We start from the raw sequence: 15,262 nt of genomic DNA, 5'->3' as shown, positions 1-15,262 counted from the left end.
AATAAAATTTTTCAATAAAGAGAACTTATTATTTAAAAATTATCCAGGAAGTTTTTCACTTTACTTAGGAAGTATAATTTATTATATTTAATAGTTTTACTGTTTATTATTATATTTTAGTAAGTTATTTTAATAGGTATCTCATCGAGAGTGGTGTCTACTGAAACAGACATAAAAAATGTTTCAAGGCTTGTTATTCATTGAAGGTCTTAAAACTTGATTTCAGAGATTGTTTTTCCCAACCATCTGGAGCAAGTTAAAATATGGAATATTATGTGGAGTGTGTTGTTAAGTTAAAGGTAGTTGAGATAGGTAAGAGATGGGTAAGAGGAATGTGGAGTTGATTCCTGGCCACTAAATATGGCTAAAGCCATTTCCAGTAATGTTTCTATTTTGAATGGTGGTCTTTCTCCAGGTATATACTTAGAGCATAATCCACCCTGGAATGTGATTTGAGCTCGCGACCTTCGGATTTATAGTTTAGAGTCTATAGCCTTACTTTTCGAGTATGGAGACCTAAATATAAATTAATTAATTAAAAGAACATTGGCAAACGTAAAACTATTTGAATATTCAAATTTGATCAGAGTGTACACTAAGGACGGGTTGTTTCGGAGAATTTGAACAATTATTCAAATTTCAAAGTTAATTTTCAAGTTCTGTGTAAGATTTTTTCAAATTCTGTTTTTATTTCAGTTCTGTCAAGCAACTAGCCTATTATAATATAATAACAGAACTTAAATAGGACTTTCACAGAACCCGAAAATGAACGTTGAAGTTTGATGAATTGTTCAAATTCTCTGAAACAACCCGTCCTTAGTGTCCCTTTTTTCAATTAACGTTACGTGGGTATGAGTGAGATAAAATGCTGTTATTGTCATGGACGCTTTTCAAGTATATCGTATATAAAAAGTATTTTTAAAGTAAACAATTTGGAAAGAAGGTCATCATAAATTCACTTACAAAAAAAATAGAAGTTGGGAACATGGTAACATTTATCAGTTTTCCATTATTGATTTATTCTCGTGAAAAAGTTGGATTCTTGAACATTATTTATCACATACGGTGTCAATTATTACGTCATTGACTCAAATTACGCAGGTATCTACCATTTAATCTGTACACGTTGATTTTTTCTAATAATAATTTATAATTTATTAAAATTCGGTCAAGCGTATATAAGTCAACATCAAAATAAGAAACATGTCAGGTGAAAAAAATTAAGAAAAACAGGAGACAATATTTTGAATGGTACGGAGGAAGAAGAAAGTAGAAGGGTTTACCGGTAACATGTAGCCAAATTAACTTACCCAATAAACTGGAAAGAAACAATGAAAAATATGTTTGAGTTAATAAATAAGAAATTTATCGTGATGATTCTATGAAGCAAGATAAAAGCAACAAAATATTTGAAATTTGATTCTCTGAAGGTATTTTATCAATATTTTATTTCAAAGAAACGGAAAATGGGTTATCACATACAGAATAAAATAATCATAGATTCCAAGCAAAATATTCCGTCGCCGAAATTTCAAAGAAAATCGAAAGAGAACATGGTACAAGGGTAATTGAATTACAGTCGAAAAATATTTTCCACTTACTTCATAAATATTTTAATTCTCAGAAATCGTTAGTTTTCTCTCTGGTACCTAATGAAAATATTAGCCTAAAATTGAAGTAAAACACAAATATTGGGTTTGTTATGAAATATTGTAATGGTCTAACAAAAATTGTGTTTAATTTTTGATACAATTTAAATAACATTTATAGAAAACACGTGGGAATTAAATAAAAATTTGGGTACGACCGAATATTATGAGATTTTCCCTTTTGCGGACGGGCGCATTAACTAACATTATCTCATTCTTACTGCAATTTTATGAGTGGAAAAGTGAAGAGTATGTGTTTGGGGAAGGTTAAGAAGTTCATATCTTTTCACTAAATACAGCTAAAGCCATTTCAAGTGACATTTTTGTTCCAAACTTATTCTGTATTTTATTAGAGTTAGAGAGTATCTATTTGAAATGCGGTTTTGTTTTCTCGATTGAATGAATAAATGGAAATTAGCCCACTCCCCGACATCCTTTAGAACTCCCGACATCCGAGATGAAACTCGGTAGATTAGTTTAGAATTATTTTAGTCAGTTCCTGGGGAAGAAGGCTTAATCCTCAGTCCAAAAAAAAGTTGCTTGAAATTGACTACTAGCAGTCCCAAAAAATGGCGCAACTAGGTCAAAAATTGAAAATAGACGTGTTACGATGAAGTAACTTTGTTTTAACACATCTATAGATCTGGTAATTAAACACTGCTATCAATGTTAAGTTACGTCTTCACTCTGAATGATTTTATTTCTGAGAGTACACATTTTTACATACTGAGTAAATCTACCACTTTGGAATCTTAAGTAGGTATATTATTTTTTGTGTTTTTTTGGGTTTTGAATTGGTCTAGTTCCCTTAAAATCATTGACAAACTGTTCAGCTTTATAAAAAAAACCTAACTGAAAAAAATAATCCTAAAATGAGTACAACCTACGAGCTGAATGGAATCAACCCTTTCCTATGAAAACACACTTTAAAAATGATTTTTTGAAAAGTGATAATATCGTCGTCTTCCTTTGAACGTTTTAAAATGGTCGATACCGGTACACCCATTTCCCTGAATATTTTCCTTTGAAACCGTCCTAAAATTGACCTGGGCGGAATTTAAAAACAAATTGGTTTATTTTTTTCCATCAGTAATTGGATTTTTTCGCCAAGGGAGCTCCGGGCGTTTGAAACAAAACAATCAATGGGTTCCATTATGTGGTTGATACCTTTTCCTTTCGTATACCTTCATGGACCCAGTTAAAAGTGACGGAGATGAGGTGTGTTGTTTGCTTTCGGAATCTGCAATTTTTTAGAGCCTCTCTATATTCAAACGTACGTTCGTTATTTCACAAAATATTGCTGAATAAGTTATTAACGAAAGATATTATTTTATAATTACTACCGGGTTACAAATAACTTGACTATATAACACAATATGTATTGTTATCAAGTTTAATTTGTTAAACTCCATTTTAATTATATGTTTTTATTTTACATATTGAATAAGATTTTTTTTTTAAACCGTTACTTTAAAAACTAAGTTCGGCTAAAAAAAATTGAGGAAGTCAAAATTTGCCAAATAAGTCCTAAAGGAGGTCTTTAGGATTTAAGAAAATCATTCAATTAATGATAGTAAAAGAACAGCTCCGCTACATAAACAAAATTCAGGGTGAAATACACAAGTGAGTCATCTAAATTATTATATTGGAAACATTTTACTTTAACTACATTTAGTCAAATTTAAATAAAAAAATAAGTGAGGAAAGTTAAAATTGTACTAACCATCAATAATTTTTGACAATTTAATTAAAAATCAGTAAGATCATTTTTGTTGCAATCCAGACAGCTAATAATTACAGATTCAGATGAACATGAATGTGGACTAGAAATAATTTAAACGAGACGAAATACAATGGTGGTTATTGGAATTTGGTGAAAATATGGTAAGAAAACGGGATGACCGGTCATTTACCAATGTGTCTCTGTGAAGGAGCACACAACACAATCACAATATAGTGAGTTCAACCGCGATACTTCGAGGTAATAATCGCCACAACAAATGAGTGCAAGACAGTCAAGTGGCTTCTTTTTACATTTCAAAAAGGTTCAAAAAGGTTATGTTAACGAAAAACACAAACAAGTTGCTACCAAGGTAGTCCCAATGCTTCTTCTCACTTTTCAACGAGATAATTTTGCACTGTGTTTTTGCCACTGCTCAAAATTTTTGTATACTCTTTCAGCAAGGTGATGGTTAGAGATAGGTAGGAGCTGGATAAATGACATCACGATAGGAACTAAGCATATTCTCATTTCAAAACGTACCAAATCACTTGGGTTATCTATGGCAGAGGTGTTGATTATCCAATAAATGGTTCCCAAACTCGCCTTCAAGATTGTAAAATCAATGAACCTGAAAATCATCAAGTCGTGTACATTGAAAAATATTTGAGAGTTAATACTTGCGTAAAAAACTCGCTAGTCCTAGAAAATCAGAAGCTTTAAAGACAATATATTAATATTGTAATTTAAAGCAGATGAGGCAAAAATTACAATATTATTTGATTCAGAAACCTCGATAATATTTCACATGCCAAAACAAACAAAAAAATTACAGTGCTGTTATTTTTTATGGAAAAAACAACAGAGGGAAAAGTTTTAAATAATAAAGTCTAAATCGTTCTCATTTCATTTTTTCAGCACTCTCTGATCGGTGTCATGTTACACGAATAATTATTATGAAATAAATTTATAATTTATAGAACTATGGGAATATTATCTGTAGTTAGCAAATTTTTAGTGGAGTTAACCTAAAAAAAAAAATTGATTTCATTTATGGCCAAAAAAAAACGTTAAGATTTTTTTGGGTGGTTTTTTGTATGAATACATCTTACACCCATTACCTGAATGACGATATCTATAGGCATCTTTAAAATAGATGAAAACTATGTTTTTTTTCACTATGGGAAAAGTTGTATCCGGCCAAGACGTTTTGCAGAATTTCAAGATTGGTATTTAAGCTATTGATAAATAAAAAAATAAACTATTTGATTAATTTGCTCAATTATTATATTTTAAAATAATTGTTAATTAAATATGATTCCTAATTGCTGCATTATTGCCATAATGCAGAAGATTATGGCAATAATGCAATTATATTTCTCTAACGAAAGAATATATTTTTTACAAATCGTGGAAAATCTCGTCGTCTTTGTACTCTGTGCAAAAAATAAATCCAACAGTCTGCCATTGCGGGGCTTATAACCGTACTCTCTTCACATTGTCTGCTTTGAACGCTACCACTAGGAAAATAAATTGCTCTGATTCGGCTAATTTTTCTTATTCTTAATGTTTCAAGAATTATTTTTTTGTTATTATTAATTATGAATTATGTAAAAAATATTAAATAATTTCATTTTGTCTTTAAATTTCATAAATTTTAATGCATTTTACCTATAGCCAACTCATATTTGCATAGGGGGTTACATCCAAGCAGTGGCGGCTGGTGATTTTTGTGTATCCTAGAGTGCAAATATGGCATTATTGATGTTGTTGTGGCTGAAAACCATTTTGTTTTTCGGAAATTTGATTTTTCGTATGAAGATTTTCAAGAAATCCGTGCGGCGAGCTGAAATTTCCTGAAAATGTTCATACAAAAATTCCATTTTCGAAATAAAATAAAACATCGTTTTCAGCTTCGAAAATATCAATTATGCAATTTTTTGTAAAATTAGCACTCTAGAACACCCAAAAGTCACGAGCCGCCACTGCCTCTAAGCGCTACGTTTAGGCATCAATTTTCCAGACGCTCTGGCGTGAGTGTGGATGGACGGCAAATTACAAAATTGATTTTAAGCTCTCCTTTTAGTCTTTGCCATCGAGTTATACTAATAATTCCCATGTTTAAAAATAATAAAAATATTCATGAGCTAATGGATTAATAATAATTATTTATTCGCAGTCGGTCGGAATTTGAATTTAAGATTTGAAATATAATGGCGGCGATTCTGTTATCCGAATACATGCATTACCCGCAATAGAAATGCTATGATTACACTATAAAATTAATGCCATTTTTTTGTAATTTATTAGAATAGGTATCCTTGTTTTGCGGCATATATAAATATCATATCATAACATTAAGTCTGCTGATATGAGCGTTAAACATGGGTATGTTGTTCGGAAACATCGAACTTACCTACAAGAGTCCATATAGTCCAAGCGATGACCGTAAAAATTAAAGTATGTTTCACTTCAACCAAATGAGTGTGGGACATAAACCCTCAATAAGATTGGTAAAAAACGCGTTCTGCCAGATTTCTACTCGCTAGGAATACTGGAAACCGAGGACTTTCGGTGACATTTTGAGAAGTGCCTGGCAGACAAACTTAAAGTGACCTCCAGAGGCAGTAAAATATCTCATCGGCCACTCGAATGAAACCGATGATAAAATTTAGGTATAAGTTGCATCTAAACGAATATATCGTTCTACCGGCAATTGAGGAAAACCTTGTGGCAGACGTAATGATTCGAGCCAAAAAATGCCTTTTACCTCACTACCATTGTTAATTTATTGAATGATTTTACTGGTTCACCGCAAATATTAGGTTAACAAAATGGTATATTATTGAAGAAGAAATCTTTTCTTAAACTTTGAAATTTGTTTCATTCAGGTAGCGGATGAGATGTTATTATGTCGTGTGATCTTTTAGGTCATCTGCCAAATACTTGTTACTTCCAAAGGCAATAAAATATTTCACCCTACGTTCAGATGTTGGTGGCGAATGAGTGTACCCACTAATAAAATTAATTGAGAGGTCGATTGAGGGAGACCCTTTTACCTCTCCAGCCGGACTCTTTCGATACAACTTCTTGAACTTATAGGGATGGATTCATGCGCCACTCCTGGACACACTGACACCCAGATTCCTATCCACCTCTAATACCTTTTCCTTCCCAATCCCATCCCTTTACTTAAAAATACCGTCTATATAGCATCCCCAAAGATGACAAGCCCTCTTTTCCTCAAAGCCTCCAGTGTGAAGCTAATGTTTGGAAAGGACTTTTAATCCACCATATCATTTTCAAACTGGCTAAAAGCTCCTGTGTACTTAATGTAAACATTTTCTTGCAGCTTTTCTGCTGAGATTTAAAAAATGTCGAAAGTCCTCTTGAGTCAAGAGATCAGCTTCCAACACAAACACATTATAATGTTCCATAAAAATTTAACTGCCACAGAATAAAACACTTGAAGCAATATTACTTTGGTCATATTTGAAAAGTTTCAAGCAGTTCAGAGTAATTCGGGCAACGTACAATTTGAAGTGTGATATTAGGCTTTATTAGCATTTAAATGAGTCACCTAAGAATATTAAACTTTCATTTTTTCCATCCGCTTAAATAAGTTTCAAAGCTTCGTCCTTAATGCAGGAACTTTTCGTTTGGTCTGAGGCCATTAAGTTTATTTTCCTTGTTGAAACTCGTGACCTTAAATTTTGATCAGAATTTTTTTTACTCATATCTGTGTGGATTCAGATTGGAACAGGTTCAAAACAAGTTGCCTTAAAGTATAGAAGAAAACGTTAAAATACGTGTAAGTTAAAAAAAGCTGTTTGAATATGTTTCTAATTTTTTTATCTTTCGTTTTCATTTCTTTCTCTGATTTTTTAAAATTAATTTCCTCTTTTTTTCTTTTTAGTTCTCTAATTTAAGTATTTCTTTTAATTTTTTTCTTCTTTTCATTTTAATATCGGAACAGCTCAGCCTAGTTATTCACTTTATACCAACAAAAAAATATCTGTTTGTTTATTCGTGGGTTAAATATACATATATATATTTTTAAAACGTCTCCGTGAATTTTTGTTATTTGTTTTTGGGGTATTATGCCGTGTTGCGCTAACTCCTTCTTTAGCCAACGTTTCGGACAGCATTGCAGTGTCCATCATCAGGGCAGATGTGTTATTTGAGGTTGTGTTAAAATGTGAGCTTATGTATGAGGTTGTGATACCGTGTTGCCAGCTCCAACCCTCTGAGCTAATATTAACGTATCATTTTATTTTTTATTTAAAGTGGTTTTCTTCGTTTAGCTCTGGTGTATCCGTCAATTACCGGATACCAAGAACTATTAAGCTTAGCTCCATCGTCTCTATTAATGTTTACGGGATTTTTATGAATTTCAATGGCCTCCGTAATCAGCCGTGCTCTATAAGTTTTCGGTCTCCCCAGGATTTCAGGAACAAATCCAAAGTAATGCCCGGTGTCAATCAAATGCTCGGCAATTGCCGATTTGTCAGGGTGGCCGAGTTTACAAGCTCTGAAGTGTTCTGAAATCCTTTTGGAGATAGTCCGCTCTGTCTGGCCTACATAGACCTTGTCACATCCGGAACAGCTGAGTTTATACACTCCATCTGTTTCCAGAGGAAACTTAGTCTTTGCAGACCTCAGTAAGACCTGTATCTTTGTTGTTGTTCCGAAGACAGTCTTGATATTTTCCTTTCTCAATAGCCTGGCAATTTTGTCTGTCACATTGTGCACATAAGGCAGGAAGGCACAGCCTTTCGACTCTTGTTCAATTCTGTCTTCGTTTGGTGCAGATTTGGCTCTTATGATTTGCCTTGTCTGACTTGCTGGGTAGCCGTTACGCTCCAGTGCATCGGTCAGCTTCGTAAGTTCCGCTCCGATTTTATTTTCTTCACATATTCTGGTCGCTCGGGTCACCAATGTATGGATAAGTCCTCTCTTCTGCGCTGGGTGGTGGTGCGAATCAGCGTGTAAGTACCGATTCGTATGGGTTGGTTTCCTATATACAGTATGCCCTAGGCTACCATCGTGTTTCCGCATCACCTCCACATCTAAAAAGGGCAGGATTTTATCTTCGTTTTCCAGTTCCATTGTGAATTTAATTTTGCTGTGGAGAGAATTATCTATCTTGAAAGGAAATAACGTAAAAGACGAGAGACAAAACATACCCACTATCATGTTGTCTCATTCATACAAGGTTAATAATAATAATAATAAAATCACATCAAAGGCGCTGAAAAAATATGTAATACATTTTTACAATGACTTATCTTATTACTAACTATAGTTTAGTTAAATTATAATCAGTTTATGACGAACAGATTGCATCTAACGGTTTGTCAATCACCAATACAAAACTTTTTGTCCAATACATCAATAATGATTAATGAACGTGATGTTAGAATGTATATCATTATTTTTTTTTCTTTCGACTTTATGTCCGGGTTAAATCTTCCCCACAGGAAAAACTAAACCCTTCCTCACACTTTTCCACAAATTATCATTTAGTCAATCCACATTATGTAAGTGCATTATATAAGCATAATAAATCTGTGGCCGAGTTGAGATCGCGTTTGGGTCCCACTCAGGCGTAGTGTGTTCAATTCCTCGACTGGCTAAGTCCTCCATCACAACACAAGCAACATTTTCAGCTTACCGTGGTGTTAGTAGGAAATTTTAAAATATAGTCAGGTTATTCGTAACCCGGGAATGTTTGTCTTTCTTTATTAATTTGAAAAAACATAAAAAAAAAACAATACAAGAATAACACGGATCGGCTCGGTAGAAAATCTAATTGGACCTACAAATCCTACTGATCCCTCAATATATTTATATTAGATATGTCAAAGAATTTATACATAGAAATGGAAGAATCGGTCATTTTAAACACATGTAACGTCAGAAATTAAAAAGTCCTTTTAAGGACTACTTTACGCGGGTAAACCGAGAACATTATTCAACATCTTACACCCGTGAAAACCTTATATATATATATATATCTTTTATATATATAACCTTATATATATATATATATATATATCTTTCGTCATCCTACATGTATTTAAAATGACCGATTTTTCCATTTTTATGTATAAATTCTTTAACATATCTAATACGCCTTACTTTTGAATGAGATAGCTAGGTATAATGCCAGTAGCCAAAATAACAAAAGGTAATATTTTTATAGTCTGATAATATATACTATTATTATTTATTTATATTTTGTACAGTTAGATAGTCTCTTTCATACATTTAGATCCATGTTCCTTACAGGTAGCTATCATGTTACAATATAGTCGTAGTTAATTGCCGTGAAATATTGCCATTCCTAGAATAGATGCATTGAAAATATCATTTTTTTCTTGTTAGTCTGCCCTTTGAACAAATTGCCAAGTTTCTTATACTGTGATAGAGGTGGCGAACGCAGACTTCGGTAAAATCGACGAAGTGCTGGGAATCGTGAAATAAAATTATTATTGTCGTAACCAGCTTCAATTCTGAAAACATGAAAATGTTTTCAACCTAACTATGGGCTTATTCAGCGCTGTAAATGAACCAGTTTAAAAATACCCATAGTACTGTAAAACCGGTCCCGTCCCGAATAAATAAGAGAGAAAAAAATAGCTATCAAAACGTGTGAAGTTTTTGATTTGAATTTAAAATCATGATAACTTTTGTTTTATCGTACTTTCAGGTGTGTGGCAGTTGTGGCAAGTCAGGCTTTTACATATTACTAGACATTAGCAAGATTTCCATCAACACCCTTAGAAAACAAATGCATCCAGTGGTGGTGGAAACTGGAAACCACTGCACAAAACAAAGCGTAATAAAGTTATAATTTTTTTTAATGATAAACTAATTTTTTTAAGACAAGACTTTTTTATGCATAGCACAAGTGATAACAAATTATTATAAGCAATAATTATTCGCCCAAAATATCCATACATTGATATTTATATATCCATTGAGTGGTTATTTCAGGCGAGTAATTATTGTTTATAATTATTTGTTATCCTTTGTGTTATACCTGAAAAAAAACTTGTCTTTTAAACATCAATTTATCATTAAAAACAAAATATTATTGAAAAAATAAGTCAAAATATTTCACTAAAAAATGTAAATAGATAATATGTCCCGACGCCATCTAGTGGGAAATTTAGCACTTATAAAGCCTTTCCTACAAAAATAATGTTGATTTTTTACAAGTGGAAAAAAATATAATAAGCAGTAATTGTTGATTGAAGTACTAGTGGATATTGAATTATTTGGCGGGTTGGGAATAAGCCGACGTAGCTCAGTGGTCCAGAGAACCTGACTGGACATCGGAAGGTGCAGTTTCAATTCCCATTAGCGGCAATTATGTTTACTCTGGAAATATTTTCAATTTTTATGGATATTTCGGGCAAGTAATTATTGTTTATAATAATTTGGTAACAAAGTTAGTTTAATATGAAAAGAAGGCTTTGATTCAAATAACCATAAGTTAAAATTTTATTTTTATATAAAATCACATGTTTTGATACGAACATAAAAGGTTGTTCTCTACCAGGAATTGCCTAAGGTAAGACGAAACATTTTGCTATGCAAGAAATTTGAATTTGGTTTTTTTATCTTCTTATAGTAAAGGATGTTTTATATCTTAAGAAAATTCTTTTGAAAAGTGTTTGCTATTCTACAAAAAATACTTGGAAAAAATGTGTATACCGTTTAATCTCATTGTAGCAAACGCACGGAAGAACATGTATGCAGGAATATAGGTACTACTACTACAAAATTCATACACGTATATAAACGAAAAAAAAAACAGTTGATACTATCGAAAATTTTTGTATACAATTTTCACGTGTACGTTTATTTCACGGAGTCTTTTTGTTCAACAAACAAAGAATAATCATTAGTTTCTCTTTCACGTTTATTGTTATTAAAACCATACAAAATCATCAATAAGCGACAAAACAATTGTAAAGAAGTTTTTGTATATTTATATTCAAAATTTATTGTTTAGAAATTATGCCTATATGTTCTTTTGTAATATGAACATCTGAAACAGTCTTTCATCTCCTTGGTACATACAGCAAATTACAGCAAAACCGTTTATTCTAAACAAATAAAAAAAAACCCCCAGAGTTAAATGAAGTTACATATTTTTATTTGACTGATTTATGTATTGCCGGGTATACGTCAGCTATTTTTATATAAATTACAGTAAACCACGTTTGATGCCTTCTTTTAACTATAAATCCAAACTAAATGTAATCCTGCTCGTTTAAAAACAAAAAGTGAGGTTTGTACTATCAAATAAAGTTTTTATTTCATGCATCAGGTTTATACAATAAAAAAATGGGTGTGTCAAGCCTACGCAAGACAGAAGTGAAACTTCTAGTATTCTTCTCTCTCTCTCTTTTCATTTCATTCTCTCTTTTTTTCTGTCTATTGACATATTTATAAGTAGCATGTGATAAAAAAAATTAAAAGTTATAAAAAAAGAAAAAAAAAATTAGTTAAAGCGGGGATCGAACCTCGGTTCTTCACGACCACAGTCGTGCGCTCTGCCTGTAGACAGCGAAGATGAGTTAGGAGAGTGAGTTAAACTAGGTATATAATATTTACACCTTGCTAATGTTTTCAGTATTATTAGGGCTTTTTTATACTAATTTTCATATATTTATTGGCAGGTAGAGTAGAAATTAATATTGTTTAGCGTTTGCCAACGACCATACCATGTTGAACACACCGGTTCTCGTCCGATCACCGAAGTTAAGCAACATTGGGCGCGGTCAGTACTTGGATGGGTGACCGCTTGGGAACACCGCGTGCCGTTGGCCTATTTTTTATTTTAATTTCATGTTTTTTTTATTTTTTTATCATTACTATAATTAATAATATCATAAAATTCTTTAACTTTTCAAGTATGCTACAGGCCTAAAATATTACTTAGTGGATTGATTTTATGGTCAACCATTGAAAAAAAAAATTCCTACAAACTTATTAATGTAATTACGATCTTTTTCAAGCGCGTATGTAATGATTATTTTTATCAACCTCGCACACACCTTGCTAATTTTTTCAATATTATTAGGGCTTTTTTATACTAATTTTCATATATTTATTGGCAGGTAGAATAGAAATTAATATTGTTTAACTTTTGCCAACGACCATACCATTTTGAACACACCGGTTCTCGTCCGATCACCGAAGTTAAGCAACATTGGGCGCGGTCAGTACTTGGATGGGTGACCGCTTGGGAACACCGCGTGCCGTTGGCCCATTTTTTATTTTAATTTTATGTTTTTTTTCATTTTTTTATCGTTAACATCATAAAAAATTTTATATCATTCTTTAACTTTTCAATTATGCTACAGGCCTAAAATATTACTTAGTGGATTGATATTATGGTCAACCATTAAAAAAAAAAATTCCTTAAAAACAAAAAAATAATATTCCATGGCCGAGAATCGAACTCGGATCAACTGCTTCGAAAGCAACTATGCTGACCATTACACCACCAACGCCAGTTGTCGAGATGAGCTAAGAAGCATTTATATTTTACTTCAAAACTTTTACTACATCAAATGAACTTTAATCGGTCCCGCATTTTCGTTTCGGTCATGAGTTGGTTTTACTCCTCGAAATTGCATGACGCGCGTAAAGAAGTTTCACTTCAATAAATACATATTTTATATTATTTGGTCTGCCATGCTATCGATGGCCCTGTATTACGGCGAGTGTGAAGTAAATTTTAACTTAACATATCTATATTATGTTTCTTAAATTATATATTACTAACTGCACCCCGCCGCGCGTTGCTGTGGCACAGTCTATCTGTGCAGATAGAGAAACAATCGAACGTATTCCTTTTCGGTCCAACAGATGGCGCTGTTTTTCAAAAAAATAATATTTTTACCTGTCACAAGTGACATCTATAGAACATATAAAAACTCATCAGCTTTGGTTGATAATAAGCCAACGTAGCTCAGTGGTCCGGAGCGCAGAGTGCGGGTTCGATTCCCGTCGGTGGCAATTATTTTTACTCCGGAAACATTTTTAATTTTTTTGGATATTTATATTAATGCTTATAATAATTTTATAATATTATTTTTTTGAAGAACACGTGTTCCGACTTCCTCATAACATATTTGTGCTTTACTGATAGTTTGTTATGTAATTAAATTATGTCAAATCATTCGTTACTGGCCGCTAGTCCCGTTTTATAATAATAAGACCAATTTTTTAGTAAATTGAAAATATTTTATATCACTTTGTTCTCTCCGTGTACAAGTATTAATAACTTGTTTTATAATTTTCCCCATATTATTGATTTTTTCTAATTGCGCAATTTTCTTCGTAAAATATTCCCCGCTAGTAGCCGCTGTAAATTTCGAAACGAAAAAAATTCAAAGTGGATATCTTTTCGGTACTTGAGTCATAAATATCTTCAGGGTCTTCCACACGCCGGGCCGCGGTTCGTTATCGCGATCCCGAATCTAATTGTTTTTGTATCACCATTGTTATAAACAAAAGGAGACCCCTTTCTTCTCTGCTTTTTTCGGGTTATCGGGACCCAGCGGGATATTTACGACGGGGCCCCGTTAGCAGATAAGGATGCCCTGTAGCAAATCTGAAAAAAGGTTTCAATTGTTATGTCAGAGTTCACGCTTGGAAACCTATCATTGTGCGCATGCATATTTCAAGGGAACGGCCCGGAAAAACAATACAGATAAATGGGTCATTCATGACCTAAAAGAAAACCATTATTTTCAATACAATCCGCATAGAGTTTTGCCACGAAAACTCGAATAGAGATAATGTAAACACTTTCCTGAATATCAAATTATATACCTACAAAATTGTGATTTATACACGTTTTTTGTTGTTGTTTCTAAAATAATGGTTTTCGCTCGTTTAGATAATAAAATACATGTTTTAGAGATAGCATTAAAATATTATCTTATTTAGCTAAGGCATGAGACATTGGAAACGTTTTTGTTACACAAAAAAATAATTTTTTATTAAAGAACAAAAAAGACAATATTACCAAAATTTCATAGCATAAAATAAAAATAAAATCTACACGTAACACACAAAACCAATATAAACACATCACTCACAAACACACAAGATTATTTTCAATGTATTATTTTTTAATTTTAAATATATAATAATGTATTTTAAATTTATTATTTTCTCTTTAAATGTATTATGCAGATTATATTTTCATATTATAAAATGAAGGCCTCAGCACGGGCAAGCCACCCAGTGAGGCCTACATTACTGGAAAACTTAAAATGTAAAAAATATTGTACCAAATAAATAAATAAAATAAATCTTGCGTTATTTACCGTATGCGCCAATAAAGTTTGATGTTAGAATTTATAAGGATGTTCAATTTTCTCTGTGGTTTAATCCTGGCAAAAACTGTGTTACTTTTGTTTTTTTTATGTAATTAACATGAAAATAATATATACACTGTAAAGAGAAATAAAATTTGTTTTTTTTTTTAATGTTTCATATGAATACCACCCAAGCGTTCCTACTACGCCCAACCGTCTGCGTCTTGAGACAGTGAGACTATGGTATCCCCGATTGGCGTATGTTGTGAAGCTAAACGTAGTGGTAAAGGGAATTATATGGGGGAGAGTAAGGTGGAGAAGTACTTGGCAATTAATAAATAAGAAAACTAGATGTGCCTTTCATATAAATTTTATTGGAAACTAATGTTTTATTTAGAATAATAGCTCAGCGTTCTGTCTCACTTACACTCGCCTGATATTGTAGATCTCCATCCCATTTGAATTTCGCATACCCATGTTTTGTATCGTTAATTTAAGCCTCGAATAGATAAGTATTTTGAAGTCTTTTATAGAAAAGAGAGAAG

At 32.3% G+C, this 15,262-nt stretch overlaps 2 non-coding genes across 2 annotated transcripts; both read left to right on the top strand.

Annotated features, from left to right (window-relative positions):
- The first annotated feature begins 12,093 nt into the window (after positions 1–12,093).
- LOC149415301 (5S ribosomal RNA) lies at positions 12,094–12,212 on the top strand. The gene has a single exon (XR_016303840.1). It is a non-coding gene; the product is annotated as a 5S ribosomal RNA (ribosomal RNA).
- A 322-nt stretch (positions 12,213–12,534) lies between these two features.
- LOC149415300 (5S ribosomal RNA) lies at positions 12,535–12,653 on the top strand. The gene has a single exon (XR_016303841.1). It is a non-coding gene; the product is annotated as a 5S ribosomal RNA (ribosomal RNA).
- The last annotated feature ends 2,609 nt before the right edge of the window (positions 12,654–15,262 follow it).

The sequence above is a fragment of the Hesperophylax consimilis genome, chromosome 18 (assembly GCF_061612785.1).
Source record: "Hesperophylax consimilis isolate HC1 chromosome 18, BYU_Hcon_1.0, whole genome shotgun sequence".
Lineage (NCBI taxonomy): Eukaryota > Metazoa > Arthropoda > Insecta > Trichoptera > Limnephilidae > Hesperophylax > Hesperophylax consimilis.
Note: the sequence above shows the minus strand (reverse complement) of the source record. Positions and strands in the feature narration are given on the sequence as shown.